At 39.6% G+C, this 20,644-nt stretch overlaps 1 protein-coding gene across 9 annotated transcripts in view; it reads left to right on the forward strand.

The window, feature by feature from the left end:
• CACNA1C (calcium voltage-gated channel subunit alpha1 C) overlaps positions 1-20,644 on the forward strand; it is a 648,228-nt gene that overhangs the window by 409,803 nt on the left and 217,781 nt on the right. The window contains exon 1 of one of the 9 annotated variants that reach the window (XM_067536231.1): positions 12,659-12,753. The exons of the other annotated variants lie outside the window; for them this stretch is intronic. The gene's annotated coding sequence lies outside the window, so the exon portion shown is untranslated. Of the gene's footprint in view, positions 1-12,658; positions 12,754-20,644 lie in introns of those variants that run through there. 9 annotated transcript variants of the gene reach the window in all.

Consider the following 20,644-nt stretch of genomic DNA (forward strand, 5'->3'; position numbering starts at 1 on the left):
TGCATGCAGTTAAATTGATGGAAAAGGTGCTTTATACCAGTATAGCTCTTCCTATATGGGAAGGGGAGTAAGCTATACTGATCTAAGGGCAAGTCTACACTTAAAACACTGAACCACTGTAGAACTTTAATGAAGATACTCTAAGATGACAGGAGAGAGCTCTCCTGTCAGTGTAGTTAATTCACCTCCCTGAGAGACGGTAGCTATGTCAGCAGGAGAAGCTCTCCTGCTGACATAGCGCTGTATATATGGGGAGTTAGGTCAGTTCAGTATAACTATAGGGGTGGATTTTTCACACCGCTGAGTGATGTGGTAATACCAATATAGGTTTGTAGTGTAGACCAGACCTAAGGCACCTTTTGCATCCGCATAGTTTTATCCACACTAGGGGTTGTAGCAGTATAGCTATATTGTTAAAAAAAATCACACTCCTAACCAAGATAGTTATACTGGTACAAAAATGTGTGTAAAACAGGCCTTATTTACTTAAGCTCTTGAAAATTTTACCCAGTGTCTCTTTGGGAGAGGTTAAAGAGTTGCATAGTTTTCTAGGTCCATAATGAGGTCATAGGCCCCTTGTGTCTGGAGGATTTTGTTGACTACTCTTCCATTGCTATCTTTACATAATTTTGAGCTTTTAAAAATGTTGACACTTTAAAATTATTTAAAAACTTTGTGCCTGAGGAGGGCAAAAAGCAACTTATCTGATCTGTCAATGGGGAAACATGATCCAAATAAAAACAAAAACCCTTGATTATCAGAAAGTGCCGTCAGCTACTCCCACACACAGAACTGTCTCCTGCTTTTTTAACCTATTAAACTCCATTTTCAACCACTTTTTGCTTAAGTAAATTAATACTATTTGAATGCACCACCTCATCTGCCAGTCCATTCTATCTGTTCGCTATTTTCTTTGTAAAATTGAACTTCTTTACATTTCTGATACGTATGCTCCTATCACAATTCAGGGCAACTGCACCTGTATTCCCCTTCTGTGGTCCAACAAGGGCACACACTCCAGGGTCCTGACTCCCCAGCTATCATCTCTTTTGGGCAGAGACCCACATTTCTCTCCCTCCTGACCAGGGTTTTTCCAGGCTCCACAGTTCCATGCGTACACTATGTTCTTCCCAAATAGCTAGACTGCCTAACCAAGCCAGTATCCATGCTTTGCTTACTATTCAAAGGCTTTTGAACAGCATAATTGCCAGCAGTTATAAGTTACCACAATCCCTTTATAAGCAAGCACATTTATTCTGAAGGTAAAAACATTGCCAAGAAAACATAAAACAATAAAAGTTCCTATACTCATGCTAAAAGCTCACCAGAGGTCAGCCATCAGTTTTATGGGGCCTCCCTAGGCCAACCGCCTTCCAACCCTTCCCAGGAAGGAATGGGGCACCCCTTGGACAGAATGTTCTGTTCATTTGCTGGATCAGAAAGAAGACTCTGAGTCAGTTTAAACTCAAGTTATTTATCCAAAAGTCCTTTCTTTGTCTGTCGATCTCTGGAGAATCCAGTCTGAGCTAATATATGTGAGCCTCTCCAGGCGGTAGTACTTTTCTGAGGTGTTATAGCCTGAGTGAATTTGCCTGATCATCCCCTGTCACTGTCCAGAGCAACTGCACCTGTATTTCCCCTCTGTGGTTCACCAAGGGTACCCAAGCTTGGCTTTCAGCTTCATAGCTGTTGCCTCGCTTGGGTAGAAACACGTGTCTCTATCCCTTCTGATCGGGTATTCCCAGAGTGGACAGTTGCCTTGCCTTCACTGTGTCATTCCCAGCACAGACAGGTTGGCATAGGACACCTGCTTGCTTTCTCTTCAGAGATGGAAAACAGTGTAATTGCTACAGATATAAGCTACCACACAGCTCTTTCTAAGCAAGCCTACTTTATTCTTGAGGTAAAAAACATTACATAGAAAACATATTAAAACAATAAAAGAACCTACACACATTTGAATAAATTTACCAGAGTTCATCCCAACTCGCACAGGAGCTCTGGCAAGTGCAGTCTTTTAATACCCCATGATGGGGGCATCCTTGTGATTACAATTCATCAGAACTTCAGCTCAGAACAAGCACACTCATAACATGGTCAGTTCCTTAGTTCAGGAGTCTTGGAACTCAAGTGTCCAAAAGCAAGCAATCAGTGTACAAGGACATCTCTTCAAAAGATTGGCTTTAGAGGTGGAGAATTTGCATTAGGTATTTACTAAGGAAATCTATTTCACATGTATTGTTACAAAGAGACCACTGAATTTTCACCAATTGCATTAATTGTGTCTTTCTACTAAAGAAGTTCCTTACAATAGTACATAAACATTTGCATTTGTAATACAAGGAACTCTAAAGGTATTAACCCTATTCAGTACATTTTAATTTAATTCAATAAAGTTTATTTTAATTCGATAAGGTTTGTTCAGGATATTACAGGATATTAGCAGTCTGTCACATCTACCACTGTTGTTCATTCCTGGAGGAGCTGTGGTCACCTTCCTCCATTGAATTATATACAGTCCCCTGGCCCATGATAATAGATATACTTAATACAGTAAAAACTCCCAAAGATATTGCAGGAAATTGCCACATCTGTCACAACTTCCTATTCATATAAATCTATCCCCTATTTGTGGCCCATCCAATGTAATATAACAGAAATGTAGGGCTGGAAGGGTCCTCGTGAAGTCATGTAGTTCAAACCCCTGTGCCGAGGCAGGATCAAGTAAAGCTAGACAATCTCTGACAAGTGTTTGTCTAATCTGTTCGTAAAAATCTGCAGTGGCAGTAATCTATCCCAGTACTTACCTATCATTATAGGTAGAAAACGTTTCTAAATATCTAGCCTAAATCTCCCATTCTATAGATAAAGCTGCTTAATTCTTGTCAACCTTCAGTGGACATGGAGAACAATTGATAACAATCCTCTTTATAGCAGCCCTTAACATATTTGAAAATTGTTGTCAGGTCCCCCCAGTCTTCTTTTCTCAAGACTAAACATGCCCAGTTATTTTAATCTTTTTTCATTGGTCAAGTTTTCTTTTATCATTTTGTAGCTCTCCGCTGTACTCTATCCAATTTTTCAATATCTTTATTAAAGTGTGACACCCGAAACTGTACACAATGCTCCATGTAAGACTTCACCAGTGCCGAATAGAGCAGGACAATAACCTCCTGTGTCTTACTCCTGTTAATACATCCCAGAATCATAGAATCATAGAAGATTAGGGTTGCAAGGGACCTCAGGAGGTCATCTAGTCCAACCCCCTCTCAAAGCAGGACTAACCTCAGCTAAATCAAGCCGCAGCTTAAAAACCTCTAAAGGTGGAAATTCTACCACCTCCCTAGGTAACCCATTCCAATGCTTCACCACCCTCCTAGTTAAAAACTTTTTCCTAATATCCAACCTAGACCTTCTCCACTGCAACTTGAGACCATTGCTCCCTGTTCTGTCATCTACTACCATTGAGAACAGCCTAGCTCCATCCTCCCTGGAACCCCCTTTCAGGTAGTTAAAGGCTGCTATCAAATCCCCCCTCATTCTTCTCTTCTGCAGACTAAATAAGTCTAGTTCCCTCAACCTGTCCTCATAAGTCTTGTGCTCCAGCCCCCTAATCATTTTTGTTGCCCTCCGCTGGACTCTCTCCAAATTGTCCACATCCTTTTTGTAGTGGGGGGCCCAAAACTTGACACAATACTCCAAATGCAGCCTCACCAATGCCGAATAGAGGGGAATAATCACTTCCCTTGATCTGCTGGCAATGCTCCTACTAATGCAGCCCAGTATGTTATTAGCCTTCTTGGCAACCAGGGCACACTGCTGATTCATATCCAGCTTCTTATCCACTGTAGGCTCAAGGTCCTTTTCTGCAGAACTGCTGCCTAGCCCATCGGTCCCCAGTCTGTAGCTGTGCATGGAATTCTTCCATCTTAAGTGCAGGACTCTGCACTTGTCCTTGTTGAACCTCATCAGATTTCTTTTGGCCCAATCCTCCAATTTGTCTAGGTCACTCTGTTTCTTATCTCTACCTTCCAGGGTATCTACCACTCCCCCTAGGTTATTGTCATCTGCAAACTTGCTGAGGGTGCAATCTACCCTGTCCTCCAGATCATTAATGAAGGTGTTGAACAAAACCGGCCCCAGGACTGACCCCTGGGGCACTCCACTTGTTACCGACTGCCAGCTAGATATTGAGCCATTGATCACTACCCAATGATCTAGCCAGCTCTCTATCCATTTTATAGTCCATTCATCTAACCCATACTTCTTGATCATCTTCAATGATATTAGCCTCTTTCACAACTCCATCACATTGTTGGTTTATATTCAATTTGTGATCCACTATAACCCCCAGATCCTTTTCTGCAGTTCTGCTGCCTAGCCAGTCATTCTCATTTTGTGTGTTTGATTTTTCCTTCCTAAATATAGTACTTTGCATTTGTCTTTACAGAATTTCATCTGGTTGATTTCAGACCAATTTTCTGAATTGTCAAGGTCATTTTAAATTCTAATTCTGTCCTCCAAAGTGCTGGCAACACCTCCAGTTTGGTGTCATCCGCAAATTTTAAAAGCATATTCTCCACTCCATTATCCAAGTCATTAATAAAAATAATAAATAGTACTGAACCCAGGACAGACCTCTGCAGGACCCCACTAGATGCATCCCCCAAGTTTGACATCAAACCATTGAAAACTACTCTTTCAGTACAGTCTTTCAACCAGTTTTACACCTACTTTATAGTAATTTCACCTGGACCACATTTCCTTAGTTTTCGTATGAGACTGTCATGTGGGACTATGTCAAAAGCCTTACCGAAATCAAGATATTTCATGTCTACTATTTCCCTCCCTCCACTAGGCCAGTAATCCTGCCAGACAAGGAAATTAGGTTGGTCTGGCATAATTTGCTTGACAAATCCATGTTTGCTATTACTTATCACCCTATAATCCTCTAGAGCTTAAAAATGTATTGTTTAATAATTTGTTTCAGTATCTTTTTAGATATCGAAATTAGGCTGACTGGTCTATAATTGCCCAGTTCCTCTTTGTATCCCTTTTTAAATATAGGTACTTTATTTGCCTTTCTCCAGTCTTCTAGGACCTCACCCATCTCCCATAAGTTCTTGGAGATAATTGTTAATGGTTCCAAGATAGTTTCAGCTACTTCCTTAAGTACCCTAGAATGAATTTAGTCATGCCCTGCTGACTTGAATATATCTATTTTATTTAAATGTTCTTTCCTTAGTCTGCCTTGTGTTCCTTCTCCCTTGTTGTTAATATTAATTGTGTTAAGCATCTGGACACATTTAATCTTTTTAGTTATAACTGAAGCAAAATAGGCATTAAACACCTTAGCCTACTTGATGTCAACAGTTATTAACTCTCTTTTCCCATTAAGTAGTGGACCTACATTTTCCTTCCTCCTCTCTTTTTTCCCTGCCTGTCCTTTCTAAACAAGTTACAATGCTCTATACCAATTGTGACATTCTCCCCCACCTTGCAGTCTGAACTGGTGTGTAGCTGTGTCGCCCCAGTCCCTCACTCCTGGACCTCAACTTGCTCTGCTTTGCTGTGTGGACCCACCCACTCCTGGGTCGGCTCACACCCAGCCTCCTGCAAGTAACAAGTCCCTAGCCCAGTGAAGGAGTGCTTCTGGCCAGCTGCTCATGGGATTGACCCCCAGTAAAAACCCCGGGAACTGCCATTTTACAGAATTCAGTGCTGTACACTGCACCCTGCGAGCTCATTACATTGTCAATTTATCAAAGAAATTGATATGCACCAGCTCTGTCACTCTAAGTGAAGTCTCTGCACTCACTCAATCTACATGCACTGTTTTAGCTAAAACAAATAAATAAATGTATTGACTACAGCAAGATTTTGAGTGATTATAAATCAGATTAATATGAATCAAGAGATTAATATGAATCAAGGATTTGATCACAATTAACTAAAACGTAACTCAAATCCTAAACTAAGCTTAATATTTCAGTAGCTTTTCAGTCTGTGATGTTAGCTTACCCACAGGCCGGTTGAGGTGACTCCTGCAGCCAAGCCCCGCTCCTGTGGGCAGTTGTCAGTGTCCTTAATGTTGCCATGTACATGGATTCCAAGGGAGAGCTCTAGAGACAAAGATGCCTCTCTTTTTTAACAAGTTTCCTTGACACTCCCTGGGGTCAGGTGCTTGGCCACTTCCAGCAATGGGCATGATTTCCCTCACTTGAGTCAAATGAGCGTCACCTTATCAGGTGCTCAGGCCAGTCCATTGTTCCTGTATAAATGCCTCTATGAGGCATTAACACTCAGCTTTTGTGTTTGTCTGCATCTATTCAAGCCATGTGAGGCACACATTTGGGGATATGACATAGCAGAGTTTCCTATCTGTACATATGTATGACATTGCAGGAAACATACTATCATAACAATAATGTTCAGTATGTCATGAGCATTCCAAAAACACCTTACATGACATACTTTGCCTTAGATAATACACAGTTACCCTATAAAGATGAACATGAATGATACACAGATCACACCATAAGGGTGCACCTGGTTTACAGAGTGTCACACCAATATTTGAGACATAAGTTTTATCCCACCTCCTCCTACAGCTCTCTGACCTGCTTCTTGAGGGATATCCCCACAATGTCCCCAGATAGATCACCAAGCTTCATTAAGAATAATCTTCCACTGTTTTAAATACTTCAATCAGCTGTTATCATGCATTATGTTCATATTATCAGTTGGATAATCAGTGAGGTACCCAAATAGCCATAGTGATTTGTGTGTGGAGGAAGAGGGGCATGCCATTCTCCGTGATGTTATACAGTAGTTATTTTATCAGTCAATTTAAAGCTGAACTGCAAGAAGTGTGTTTAGTAAAAATCCCTAAAACTAGAGATTTGGCTCCTCAGGACCTCATCAGTTCTCCTCTAAGTTCTGCTCAGAGGGAGTTACTCAAAAGCAATGCAGGGCTCTCTTTTACACCACCACCTGCACAATCCACTGCATTTATAGCACCTCAGCCACTGATTGCTAGGAAATAGAGAATATAAACTCAGGAACCAAAATCAGAATCTCCTCACCAAACTATGTGTTTCTGCTAGGCTGCCAGGCTAGTCAGTTCACCAAGTATCTTTTTAATGTCAATTATCTATGGCCAACATTTTCAAACATAAATGCCTAAAATTAGGTACAGACATCCATATTTAGGTAGCCAGTGAAAAGCAGCATGTTTTTCAAAGAAGCTGAACACCCAGCTGCTCCCACTGAAGTCAGTGGGCATACATCCACTCTGAAAACCAGGCTACTTTCGATGAGGAGATTAAATATGAAAGTCGGTGTCAAATTATAGGCACTCTCCTTTGAAAATTTTGGTCCATGTCACTATAGTAATCTCCTATGACTCCCTACGATGCTCTTCTCTTATCTATTACACTCTCTCACAACTTCCTACAACTGTCTTCTTACACTTTCGATGCTCCCTCCCCGTATTCCTTGCATAACTTTTCTCCTTACTCCTTCCGATAGTCTTCTCCTTGTCACAAGCTTGCAGCATTAATCAGAGGGTTTTTAAAAAAATTCCCTTATGCTATGTCAAAAGAATATCCTGTCCCTTCTCTGCCTTATACTGTTACATCTAAATTGTTCAAACCAGTGAGAGGTGGTCATGCTAGTCCTGCTGGTTAGACCGTCTGCAGCACTGTTTACATTCCTCACACACTGCAACAAATATCAGGGATTATAAAGTCTCAGAGCCTTCAATAAAGATTAAGTGTAGAGCCGGTATTTGCAGTGCAAGGGGAAAGTAATGTATGCCTTTGAGAAACACCAGGGCAGAGAAATGAATCCCAGCTGTGTACTTTATGCTGGGTGGACATATCAGCAAGCATCTCAGGGGGTTACAGCACTGCATTTTTTCCTGTATCTGGATTCTGCTTGAGAGGAATGCTATATTAGGTATATTGCACTTGCTTGCTAAGTATGGCTAGATTTTTGAGGGAACAAAGAGAAGAAGGCTTGCAAATGTCGTCTTTCTGGTGTTTAGAACCTAGTATGTCTTTTCCAGATATAAATTCCGTGATCCTATACCTAGAATGAGAATAGTTTTCTTCTCTTCTTTAAGGAATTTGTCTTATAGTGCCAGATCCTGGGAGAAGCATGGTTGGAGCACCTCGTGTTCCATCTAACCCTAGCCAATATCACTGCCAGCATAAGTTAGAGCATCCCTTAGGCTATAGGAAAACAAGTGCAGTGGCCAGCTGGGTACCATGAAACTGAGCAGGTTGGCACTCCAAGAGAAGACCAATTATTTTTCCCCCACATAAGCAAATGTTCTGTTCTTTTGACTGGTTTCCAGGTAAGGAAGCTAAATCTCCTCCTACATTGCTTATCTGAAGTGGAATTTGAGTTTCTACAGCTCCTTTCATACTTGACATATGCAAAAGGTCTTTTTGGAGCAATGAGTTAGGTACTGGTACTATATTCGGGGCTAATCCCTCAGGTGCACCTGAACTGGGATTGGTGCATCTAATGGGAGGGAGAGTAGATGTAGCATTACATCACTTTTCTGCCCCCTGTTAATCCTGAGACTGGCCAGAGGCTTAAGGCTGCTCTAATTTATGCTCACAAGCAGCTGTTCCACCAACTGATGATCAGACATAGTGCTGTGCCCCTAGCTGATACCTTTCAAACCCCTATACCACAACATACTGTCTATACCAAGCAGGGAGGGAGAAGTGTGTGATTTTATGCTATCCCAGTGTTCCCCTGTGCAGGGGGAATCCTTATCTGACCATATAAAACATCTTTAAAGTAGCTGTGTGCCATTCCAGAATGCAAATTTGACTTTATAGGGATGCGGTCCAGAGAATTTATACCTGTAGTTTCTATGTCACAAAGCATCTACCCTTTTCCTTATCCTAACATGCAGCAGTAATCTCTCCCCTTCTGTAATCCCTACCCTGTCTGTGTCACCCTTACTGTTATCCCTCATCCATCCATTGAAATAAACACAGCTGCATTTATTTCATTGATTATACTCAGTGCAACTCTTTGATTCTAAGTGTCTACATTGGGTTTGTCGAATACACGATCAACATTTTTATTTGTACTTTCATTTTTACATCTCCAAGGAAATTAAATGCACAACACTGTGTTAATTAAATGCTATAGCTGAGATTTTAAATGCACAGGACTCAGGAAATCAAAAGTTATGGTTTCTGCAACAGCCATAATGTCCTCATTGCACACATACAGTAAATTACACAGGGATGTGAGAAATCCACTTGTTTTTCTATTTATTGGATACATTTATTAGCATTAAGTTTGATTTCATAACAACTTTCAGTCAGAGTCATACATTTTGTTCAAAATATTTTCCTCTGGCAGTGCATAGTCGGCATAAATATTTCTGTGGTATTCATTGTTTGCATGCATGCAACATCACTGATGGGTCAAGGGAATGAGTTTTCTCACCATAAAGTACCTGATGATGTGGTAGAATTACAGGATACTGGGGAGATCCTGAACTGCCTTCAGCTCAGGTGATCTGAGGAATAGCTTGATCAAAGCTGCAAAATGTGTCTTTCTATATATTTGCATAAAAGAGTTGATTTAGCTATTCTTGGAATCAATATCTTTGGCTAATGTCTGCCTTCAAATCCATGTGTTCAACATATGGATGCCCATTGCCACATATATTTGAGGGCAAAATTTGGCTTCCCATCCCTTAATGCTGCTCTAATTTTTGTTGTTGCATTTCCTATTAGTGTGCTAGCCACAAAGTCCAGCTTCTTTCCCGTTTCATGGGCTCCCACACTGCCGAATACATTGCACTGTGATGCAGACTTCCTGCGTGCTGCCTCATTACTGAGCAAAACCTTCTCAACCATCTGTCCTGTCTCTACAGCAAACACTATACTATGTGAGGACGAGCTGTTTCACCTTTCCCAAGTCGTGGTCTAGCTGTTTCTAATCTCAAATGGCCCATTTGTTTGCTTTCATTACAAAGGGAAAAAGGGGGAGAGGGAGGGAACAACATGAACCAAGGGTCATGATTTGGTTTATTTCATTGTATTTAAGTTTAAAAATGTGTCCAAATTAAGAAGCCAATCCTGTAAACCCTTGCTCCTATTAGGCATACTTACTCACTGATTTCAAGGGAGCTACTCCCTGAAGTAAAGGCCACTCATATGTGAAAGACTTTGCAGGATCAGGACCTATTTTCCACATTTTTGATGGGAAAGCTTGTAGAAGGATGTGATTTGCAGTGGAAACCGTTAATTCTGTATGATAATATGCATTTAATCTTAGCAAGAAGGATTGCTCCCAGAAGCACAGACTTCTTGTCATAATAAAGATTTGTCTCATATTGAAGGAATGCCAGTGAAAACAAGGAAATATTTGTTATTTGAGCTTCACTATGTGGCTCTTTTAAAAATAGCAATAACTAAGAATGTATTGAATAACAGCATCATCATTTATCTTACCAATTCCTATGCACACTTGCATGATTATTTAAACAGCCTTTGTGAGAGAACAAACAAAAGTAAATTATCAAGACTGTGACTAAACAAGTCAGGGCATAGATAATCATTTCAAACTTCCTATTGGAAATAAAGGTCATAAAACAGTTAAAACAAAATGGAGAAAGAGTCTAAAATAATTTCTTAGCTCAGTATGAGACTTTCAGAATTTTTCATTATGGGTTTAACTCTGCTCCCAGTACTGTCAATTTATTTTTAATGTTGTGGTAGTGCCCGCAGGTTTCAATCATGAGTGGGGGGTTCCATTGTGTGGTGCTTTACAAACATGGAAATAAACATGGTCACTGCCCCAAAGAGCATAACATTTCAGAATAACCATCTGGCTTATTCTGAGTACTATTGACATAATTGCATGGATATACTTCCTTGTCTGGACCATAAAGGAATGGCAGTAGATTGTAACTAGTCATTAACGCCAGCAGTATGTTAGCAGCTGCTGCCCAGTCATAATTAATATCTGTCATTACCCCAGCAATAGGGAAGGAGGGCTCTACAGTATCCAATCAGAATAGTAAGTATATTATCTACTCCATCCTTTTCTTATATCCTCACCCTATTGATATCTCTTCTTCTTCTGATGGCAGTCCTAACCTTAACATGAAGTGTCAGATCCTTCTTTGTTTCTGAATGTCTAATTTTTGCACTGCTTACTCATTTAGGATCATATAAGCTAAGGTTTGAAGTCTTTGTTCAGTTTATCTAAAGTTAATTGGTATTTGCAAATGTTACACAGTCCAAGAAATTTCAGCAAGACAGATCAGAGGCTTTCTTGTCCTATTTATAAGATTTGGCCAGCACTCAGTGGCTTGCAGAGGCAGAACTGATTTGAACTGGAGCTAGGAAACAAGATGATCTTGCTGGGTTCCTAAGAACATTTTTTAAACATGCAGATTTAGTCTAATGGGGTTTCAGTGACTCACAAGCATCATTTAACATGAGTGGGTTTTTTTTTTTTTTTTTTTGTGTTAATCTAAGTTTCCTAAAAAATGACTAGAACTGGATGGTCATTGAAGTGCTCTACTTTCCTGAATATTACCAAAGTGTCAGTGAGGCAGAGGAGCAATCGGGTAATTCACTCAACACCTGAAAAAAAAATTGAGTCTCATGTTCAGCCTCCAAAGAAATTACTTTAGACAACTACTTGGAATCGGGCCAAATGGTGCCTCTGCGAATTCAGAACAAGTATCATAGGAGGAAAGAGAAAACAGAGAGTACATAAAAATGAGAGGAACAAAATATGAGAAAATGGTAAAGATTTAAACAGCTTTTTAAATCCACTAGAGACCTTCTCTCTTTAATGGATCCCTTCCAATCCAGCTCTGCCAAAATCAGGTAGTACATTCTGTACTGTGTTGGCTCAGCAGTGGATCACACGTTGCTGTGATTATCTGGGACACAGGTGTGTCAACTGTCTGATCTTTTATTTATTTATGTATTTATTTACTTATTTATTGGTGGAGGAAAGAGTTCTCCCTGGTTAGAGCAAGGAAAATGTTAACATCAGGGAAAGTCCAGCCAATCTAACATGCCCAGTCCTCTAGTGGTCTTTCTGAAGCCTATCTTCCTGTTTTAAAAAACATTCTCAATTTCCCCTTTTCCTAGAGTCAAGCCCAGTTAGTTAGTTAGCCCCCCATTACGCCTCTGGCATTTAGGGCAGTGATAAAACTCCTCCACTCTTGTCTATTTCTGGCAAATCTTTCAATGGTTCCCCAGCTGTGCCTTAAGTTTTCCCACAGCTCAGTTTCCACAGCTCTTTGCTATCTTGTTTTTAGGCAGCCTCATTTTTGCATGCCTTCAGGTATTCATCTTATTGCTATTCTGATGATGGAATCAACTTCCATCCAAAACACATGGCAAATCCATTTCCAACACCTTCTGGCAATGATGGTGCTCATATCTTCTTGGCTACACTGTATGAATAGATCTTGATTTGAGATTGTTCTGGGCCAAAAGATACAGAGGATTTTTCTGAGGCAGGTTGTATGAAATGAAGAGAGCTTGGACATGTCATACTTTGCCATTCCCCAGCATTCTGCACTATTAGTGTTGAAAGTACACAACTCTGATAAATCTTAAATCTGGTTTTGATGTTACAGTTTGGAAATCATCAAAATATATTTAAGCTCCTAAAGGTGTTCCTGGCTTTATTGATTCTGTTCCAAATGTCCTGACTTGTTCCGTCATCCTGGCTGATGGTACTGCCCAGGTATGTGAATGTTTCTACATTAGTGAGAACATAATTCTCTAGCTGTACTGGTGATGGTGAGGCAATATTAAAAGTCGTGATATCTGTCTTACTGCAGTTGATTTTCAGTCCAGTTTGCTGGCTGAATATGTTGTCAGATTGTTTTCTCTTGTATATGGTGATGGATATGTGATAAGAGAGCAAGACCATCTGCGTAGTCCAGGTCTTCAAGAGATTAGAAGGGTGTCCATCTAATACCTCTTGGCATGTCTTCTATTGTATGCCACATTACCCAATCAATGGCAATATGAAAGAGGACTGCAGACCTGGTAAATGGTGACGCCCATTGACTGATGTGAAAGCGAGAGTCAACCCAGATCACTCTTTAACTCATGTACACTCTTTCCCCAATAACTTTTCCAATATATTTGTTATCTTTTGCTTCCACTAGTTTTGCGCGAGTTACTAATTATCCCTCATTTCTTCAATTTTATGTTCTCCTAGTTTATAAATTCACCAAGATGAAAAATGTTTGTCCTGCCACTTCATTAATCCAGTTCATAATTTTTAAAACACCTGATAGCTCTCTTCAGAGCAGCCCCTTTTTCAGTGTGAATGATCGAAACTTTTCAATCAAAAATGTGTTGATGGAAAATGTCTTTTTGATTAAATGGAGATTTTCATGAAAAAAACCTGTTTCATCAAAGTTTTTCACAGGAAAAAATATTTTAATGACTAGAGTTAACCAAACCTCATTCAGCTTTGCCTCAAATGGTGGCTATGGCTAGACAGCACAATTAACCTGAGTGATTAGCATCTAGGTGACGGCATTCATGCTATAAAGCCCTGCCCATGTACTATGTCCTCACTTTTTCTGCATTCATGTGTCTGTGTCTCTGTCTGTCTGACTTAGGGGCATAGCCCATAATTCTATGTACTGAGAAACTCTAGGATTCTTTCCCTGTCAGTTGTGGAAGAACTTGTCTGTCCTTCAAGGGGAATTGTGGGAAGGGCTTTGGAGAACTATATCAACAATATCATTCCTGTAGCATGCTAGCCAAAAATGCACACAGTATTTTAAGCGGGATCTTCTGTCTATCTCTTAACACAGTAATCCAGTAGCCTATTTAGCATTTCTCCGTTGCTTTGAATTGGCTGATGGGTTTAATGATTTCTCTACAATAACCCCAATTCCTTTTCCTGATCAGTATGCTGAGCAATTGTTTTATTTAACACATGTTCCCTAATTTGGTACCTTCCTCCCAGACTAATTATCTTACATTTGTTTTTCTACATTAAAATGTATTTAGCATCCATCAGTCAGTCTCATAAATGACTCAAATCCTTTTGATTGTTATTTGCGTTGGTTATTCTACTAGCTTTACGTTTTATAGATCTCTGAACAAGTGATGAGTTTAAAAGTTAGGAAGGGATATTGGAAGAAATTTTTTAAAATAGAAATGGTCCCCAACTGGAATTTGGAACCAAATTTCAACCTTTAACCAAATTTGGAACCAAATGTCAACCTTCCCCCCCACAAAGTTTGGGACTGTGTTTGGAACCAGGTTTTTTGGTTTGGACACATCTCTAGTTTTTAATAGTTTGATGTTGAGATTTTAATCACATTTCAAAGTTTTACTCTTCATGTGGCCAAATTCTGTTTTTTATCCTGTGTGGCTCCAATGAAATCAGCACAGAATTTGCCCACGCTATCTTGTTCTCACCATTCCTGTTCTGAAGCAGCATATCTCCAACTAAGTATCCACCCACATGACAGTTTATGAATGCACAAGGGAAAATTCAAAATAAATAAAAACAGCCAATGCAAATGCATTCCAGCAAGAATATGTCAAATGTACAAAGTTCATGTGAAGAGGGCAGAATATAGGAAAGTCATAAAGAGAATAAATTTCAAATGAAGGATTGCCTTTCTGTGTGACAAATGCATTCCAGCAAGAAATTTAACCATGGATCTTTCTATCCAGATGTAGTAGAGCTACCTATAGATCTAAAGGAGAATATATTTACTGTGTCAGTAGTGGTCTTATTTATTTGAGGCCTGTAAGTAAAGTTTTCAGACAGAGTACTCAGATTTATAAAAACACAAGGAGCAGCCATTACTATTTTCAAGAAGAGTAACATTAGAGTATTAGTTATTTGAGGTAGTACTTATCCATCCAAGTACTAATTAGGCCCAAACACATTTAGGTGGTTTTTTTCTTGTGTGTGCTTTTTAAGGCAAAGTTACAATAAAACATTAAGATACTACATTGTACATTACTTATTACTTATTCAGGATCAAGTTAATATTCAAAGAATCTGCCTAAAGATCGTTCCTTGCTGGCAGGGGAGCCCTCATCCTCTGAGTATGCTAAAAATGTGACCAAATTTCTAAATGCCTATCCTCTTTTTGGTTCTTCTCTTGTGTACATACTTAGTGTGAAATCTTTTCCAATACAAAGACAGTCCATATTATAGTATACCACAGTTTCATAGGCGGAGGAGTCACATTTTTCCAATAATGTACAACACCAAGTCAACAATAAAAAAGAAATGAATTTGTCATTCTGTTTAAAATGTGGATCCTTTTCTGGAGCACTAAGCAAGCAGGTCAGGGTATCTCTAGAAAGCTGGCATTTTGTCGTAAGTTGAATCTCTTTAATAATATTCTTCTAAAACCATTTAATTCTTGGACACAACCACCATGTGTGCAAGTGTGTTCCCCTTTCCCTGCAATCCCTCTAACAAAGCACCTCCCTAATAGCAAAACTATGATGGATCTTAACTGGAGTCAAATGCCATCTAGTAATTTATAAAAAAAAAATTCTGTATGAGCTACACAAAATTGAAGATGTATATCTCCTTTCCCATACAGAGACCCACTCACCCAGATCAATTTCTTTGTCCAAATCTCTCTCCCATCTTTTCAGCTGTTTTTTTCTTTTTTCAATCAAAATTGTATATCACTCAGAAATTAAACTGTTTGTTCCTGCTTGTTCCTGTCTCAGCTTCTCAAATGTGGTTAAAGGTATAGATAGAGTCACCTTGTATGCAGATTTCACAATAACATGTTTGATTTGTAAATATTGAAAATACAGGATCTTTATATTATTTACATTTGTACATATTTCTTGGTGTGATTTCAAATCAGGACCCAGGAACAGCTGTCCAAATTGAGAAATCTCATGTTTTACCCTTAGCGAATAGTCACTTTGATCGTTCCTAGGGATAAAGTCCTGATTATTAATGAAAGTAGCTAAGGGAGAGAGCCTCAGCAACAGGAATTTAAAACATTTGTGCAAAGCTGCTAAGGTGGTCTAGATGAATGGGTAATTTTTTTTATTTTTGGTCACCTAAATTTCTTTTTAACCAATCAAATACTCTGAATAGCTGTATTTGGGCTCCACTCTTGTTCGAGTTTTACTTTTACCCCATGTTTGGATAGTCTATTGTTAACCCAGTTGATTACATTTTTTAATTGTGATGCATAATAATAACAATAAGCCAAATTAGGGAAAGCTAGTCTTCTTCATTTTGCAGGCTTATTCAGAACTTTAGAACTCACCCTTTGTCTTTTATGTTTCTGTATGAATTTTAATAGCCCATCCTGCCATGTTTTTATGTCATGCCAAGGATATCAACAGGGATGCACTAAAACAAAAATAATAGCTTTGGGAGAACATTTATCTTTACTGAGGCTACCCTTCCTATCCAAGAAATTCCTCATTTGTTCCATTCTTCCAGGTCTTTTATTATTTTATTCCACATTAGAGGGTAATTTGCCTTAAGAAGTTTTGTATCTTTTGCCACAATATTTATTCTTAAATTGGTCTCCGGGTCATGGGTCATATTTGAAAAAGACCTCAGAACAAATTTTGAAAGTAACAGATATGTGCCTTTGAGCACTTTGATTGTATGTTGCATCTCTTTCCTCCACTATTAATGAATGTTTTTGTCATATTAGATTGTAAGCTCTTTGGGATAGGGTCTGTTTCTTCCTGTGTGTCTCTACATTAGCCAACACATTTTGGATGCTATCAAAATGTAAATAATAAAAAATAGATAATAGTGGGGGCAAAGGTCAACATTTTCAAAAGTGACCTAGGGCCAGATTTACACAAGTTTTTAGGCAGCTAAAAATGCAGATAGGGACCTAGCAGGGTTTTCAAAAGCACCTAACCAGATTAGGTGCCTACCTCCATTGAAGTCCAATGAGAGTTAGGTGCCTGACCTGCTTAGGCACTTCTGAAAATCCTTCTTGATGCCTAACTGCATCTTTAGGTACCTAATTATATATGACTATGTTTCCCCTTAAGCACTTTTGAAAATGTTACCCTGTGTTTGGATGCTAGTCTCAGTGTAGTTAAGCTAGATCAGGGGTGTCAAAGATCTGGCCCATGGGCCAGATATGACCCGCCAACCTTTTTGGTCTGGCCCCTGGCGGCAGCGCATGCTGCTGTGACATCTTGCGGCATTGTACTCTTTGGTGGCGTCGCATGCTGCCGCCAGAGGGTACGATGCCGTGAGATCTCGCAGCAGCGCGCGCTGCCACCAGAGGGTACGACGCACGAGATCTCGCTGTGTTGTGTACTGCCACAAGATCTGCGTACTCTGGCGGCAGCGCGTGGAGCGTTGTGTGCACGAGACACAGTGCTCCAAAAGTGCCTAGTATTTCGATTTATGGTATGTATGGCCCACTTGAAGTACATTTAATTCAAATCTGGCCCACCATAGCAAATGAGTTTGACACCCCTGTGATAGATGAAGTGGCAAAATGAAGTTTCTGTTGCTTTCCCAGATCTGATAATCTTTCGTCCATCAAATATCACACTGAGGTTCTGTGCAACTAGTCATCTAAGAAAGATGATTTGGAGTTTAGCAAACATTTTTGATACACTTTCCACACAAGAAAGCAAAATGCAGCAGCGACAGATGTACTGGTAGGATAGGCTTGAAGTGTAGAGTCCTAATAGTTCCCCAGAAAGATCTCTTTCTATATTTTACTAAAACATGTCACCAATAAATTTTGCAATCTTCCCAGAAAAAAAAAAGACTGCTGTAATATACTCCTGCCAGGATGCACTTTTACATTTGCAAGATTGTTGTTTCAATTGGTTATACTATTAGCTTTTATATTTTACAAACCTCTGTGCAAGTGACAAGTTGCAGAGTTAGGGAAGATTATTGCTGCAGGAAAAGGATGATGCCCAAAAGAAAAGGTTTGTGGTATTTAGAAGACATATAAACTTATTGAATGCAAACCATAAGAGCTAAAATCCTTTCATTCAACAGGCTAGAAGTATAAGTGAGAGGCATATAAAATAACATTTTGATGTGCTCCCTGAAATTCAGGAAACAAACATACTGTGGAAAGATGCTTGTAACCCAAAATCCATGATCCCTTCACTCAAGCTTCGATGTATTCAAAATCCTGATCCAAAACTTGTGCCTTGAGCCCATCTCTATTACTATGCAATGCTCAGAGCACAGTCTTGCCACAATTCTTTATTTCAAAACCTTCTTTCTTCAAATAAGGCAAAGCATGGAGTCCTTTTTCAGAGCTATGTACATGCTGCATTTAGAGTTCTAAAAGAAAGTTGTTTTATTATTATCTGAGTACAAAAAGCAACCAAAACATTTCTTAACCATATTTTTTCACGCTCACATAATTCAAGCCTGGCTGTATTGCTTTATGTCAAACTTTCTAAACAAATGGCTCAGTTCTGTTCCCATTGGAGTGAGTGGCAAAACTCCCACTGAGTTCAGTAATTGGGTCCAAAATTTGCTTCTGTGTTTGAGTTCCAATCTCTGAAGTACTTTTCTGAGAAAGCTGTGATTGAGTGAGAACAGGCTCAAAGTGGAAGTGTGACTGGATCATCTCACTGAGTCATTTCGCAGCCCTTGGGGCCAGACAGTTTGACTCTGTATATATGTGCAGGGGGAGGGCACAAAAAGCCTCTCTATTGGTGAACCTGTGCAGGGACCAGACACAGCCCTAGTCCTTCCTTGCACTGAGCACCAGGACTTCTCCAGGAGAGCGCTGACAATAATGTCCCCACAGGAATCATGAAGATTCCCCACACCGAGAGCAGGAAGTCTGTGCTACATTGTGAAAAAGATTGTGGCAATAGTCATGCTGGCCTGTAAGCTCCCAAAGCCCCTGCACACATTGTACCTACCTCAGTAACAGCACAACTCTTGGAACTCCTGCTGGGATGATGAAGACCTGCCTCCCTTCTACCCGGCTGCATATTTAAGGCACACTCCAGGCTTGATTCAAGTTATTCTTCCAATATAGCATTTGTCCTGTGTTCTTGACCAAAATAGTCATTCTTCAGTGGTGGTCAGTATGCTATGTGCAGTTGGCTGCCATATTATACCCCAAAGATGACTGAATTTTAGTGATACCGTGTTGTTTGCAAAGCATAATGAAAGATCTTTTAGGATGAAAGACTATATATATATATATATATATATATATATATATATATATATATAAACTTGTGATGGGGCATAGGTACCCCATTCTTTGCTGAATCATGAAGGAGTTGAACACCTTCACTGGACTGAAATAGCTCAGCCCATAGGGGTACTGCTTTAGGTGTGGGCCTGAAAAGAGAGGCAGACAGCTTTGGCCCATTAAGCAGCTGATGAGTGTAGCTGACAGCTGAGCCTCATGCACAGGGAAGTCACAAAGACTCCTAAAGCTTCCAGTGGAGTAGAGAGGTGGTCCTGAGAAGGGGGAGTAGAGCTTTCTTCCAAACAGAAAGGTGAGGTCTGGAGCCTAAGGGAATGGATCATAGAACATCCTCTTCTTTATCCGTTCTTCTTCCTGACACAGGGTAAAACAGGGACTGCATGGCCACCCTGCTGAGGGGAATTTTTATTGTGTGGTTGTTTCAGTTAGGTCACCCTGACAAAAAGGGAACAAAGAAAGATGAATTGCCGCCTAGGAAGAAAACAGTCTGAAGAAAGAGCTGGGTTTTGTTTTTGTTTTGCTATTCTTTCCTGGCTTAAAATGATTGAGGCAATTACTGTGTTATAAGACTATATAAGTATAAAATAATTGTATTCACACACGCATACCACTTTGTTCCTATTTCTCTCTTTTTGTGTAGAGTTCAATTTGAAAAGTCAATAAAAAATTTAAAAATGTAAACAAGAAATGACACCATGGAAACACATGAACCAAAAGCATCCCTTTTTACCAACACACATAACTTTTTAAATTATGTATGTTGAAATTTCATTGCTTATCCTGAAACAACCAATATGTTCCATCTTGAAAAGTATCCATCACTAACTCGCCTTTGCCTTCTGCACCTTAAGCCAGTTTTCTATTCTGTGCCCTATTCTACTTCCTACCCCATGACCTTAACCATTAATCTCTGATGTAAACCTTGTCAAATGCCTTTTGAAAACTACATCCACTGAATTTCCATTATCCATCATGACAGTAATATCTTCAAAGACTCCAGAGGATTAGTTAAGCATGACCTTCCCTGAATCTTTGCTGTAGGACTATCCTGAATTAAATTGTGCTGTTCCAGGTTTTCCTTACCGCAATGATGAGGAAAGTTTCCAAGATTTTCTTCACAGACCATTTTAAATTTATTCATTTAAAGTGTCCTGCTTTGTCTCTTGACACTTTGACAAAATAATTGCATTATTTGTGTCACTTTCCAATCCTCCTCTGAAATCTGGATCAAATCAGCAATGCACTTAAAAATATCAGTTAAGCATTCCCCAATTTCTTAGCCCAGCCTGTGTATGTTGACTAATGAATCCCCACCATGTGATGTGTGATTGATTATCTATCTCGTGGTTTGGCAATGATGATGCTGTAATAGCTTTCTTCAAGTGTTTCATCATAGGGATCTAGACTGTGACTTGAGGCCCACCACTGAGCAAA

Source organism: Emydura macquarii, unplaced genomic scaffold (genome assembly GCF_026122565.2).
Source record: "Emydura macquarii macquarii isolate MOO-44397 ecotype Brisbane River unplaced genomic scaffold, CSIRO-AGI_Emac_v2 contig_3530, whole genome shotgun sequence".
In the NCBI taxonomy this organism is placed as follows: domain Eukaryota; kingdom Metazoa; phylum Chordata; order Testudines; family Chelidae; genus Emydura; species Emydura macquarii.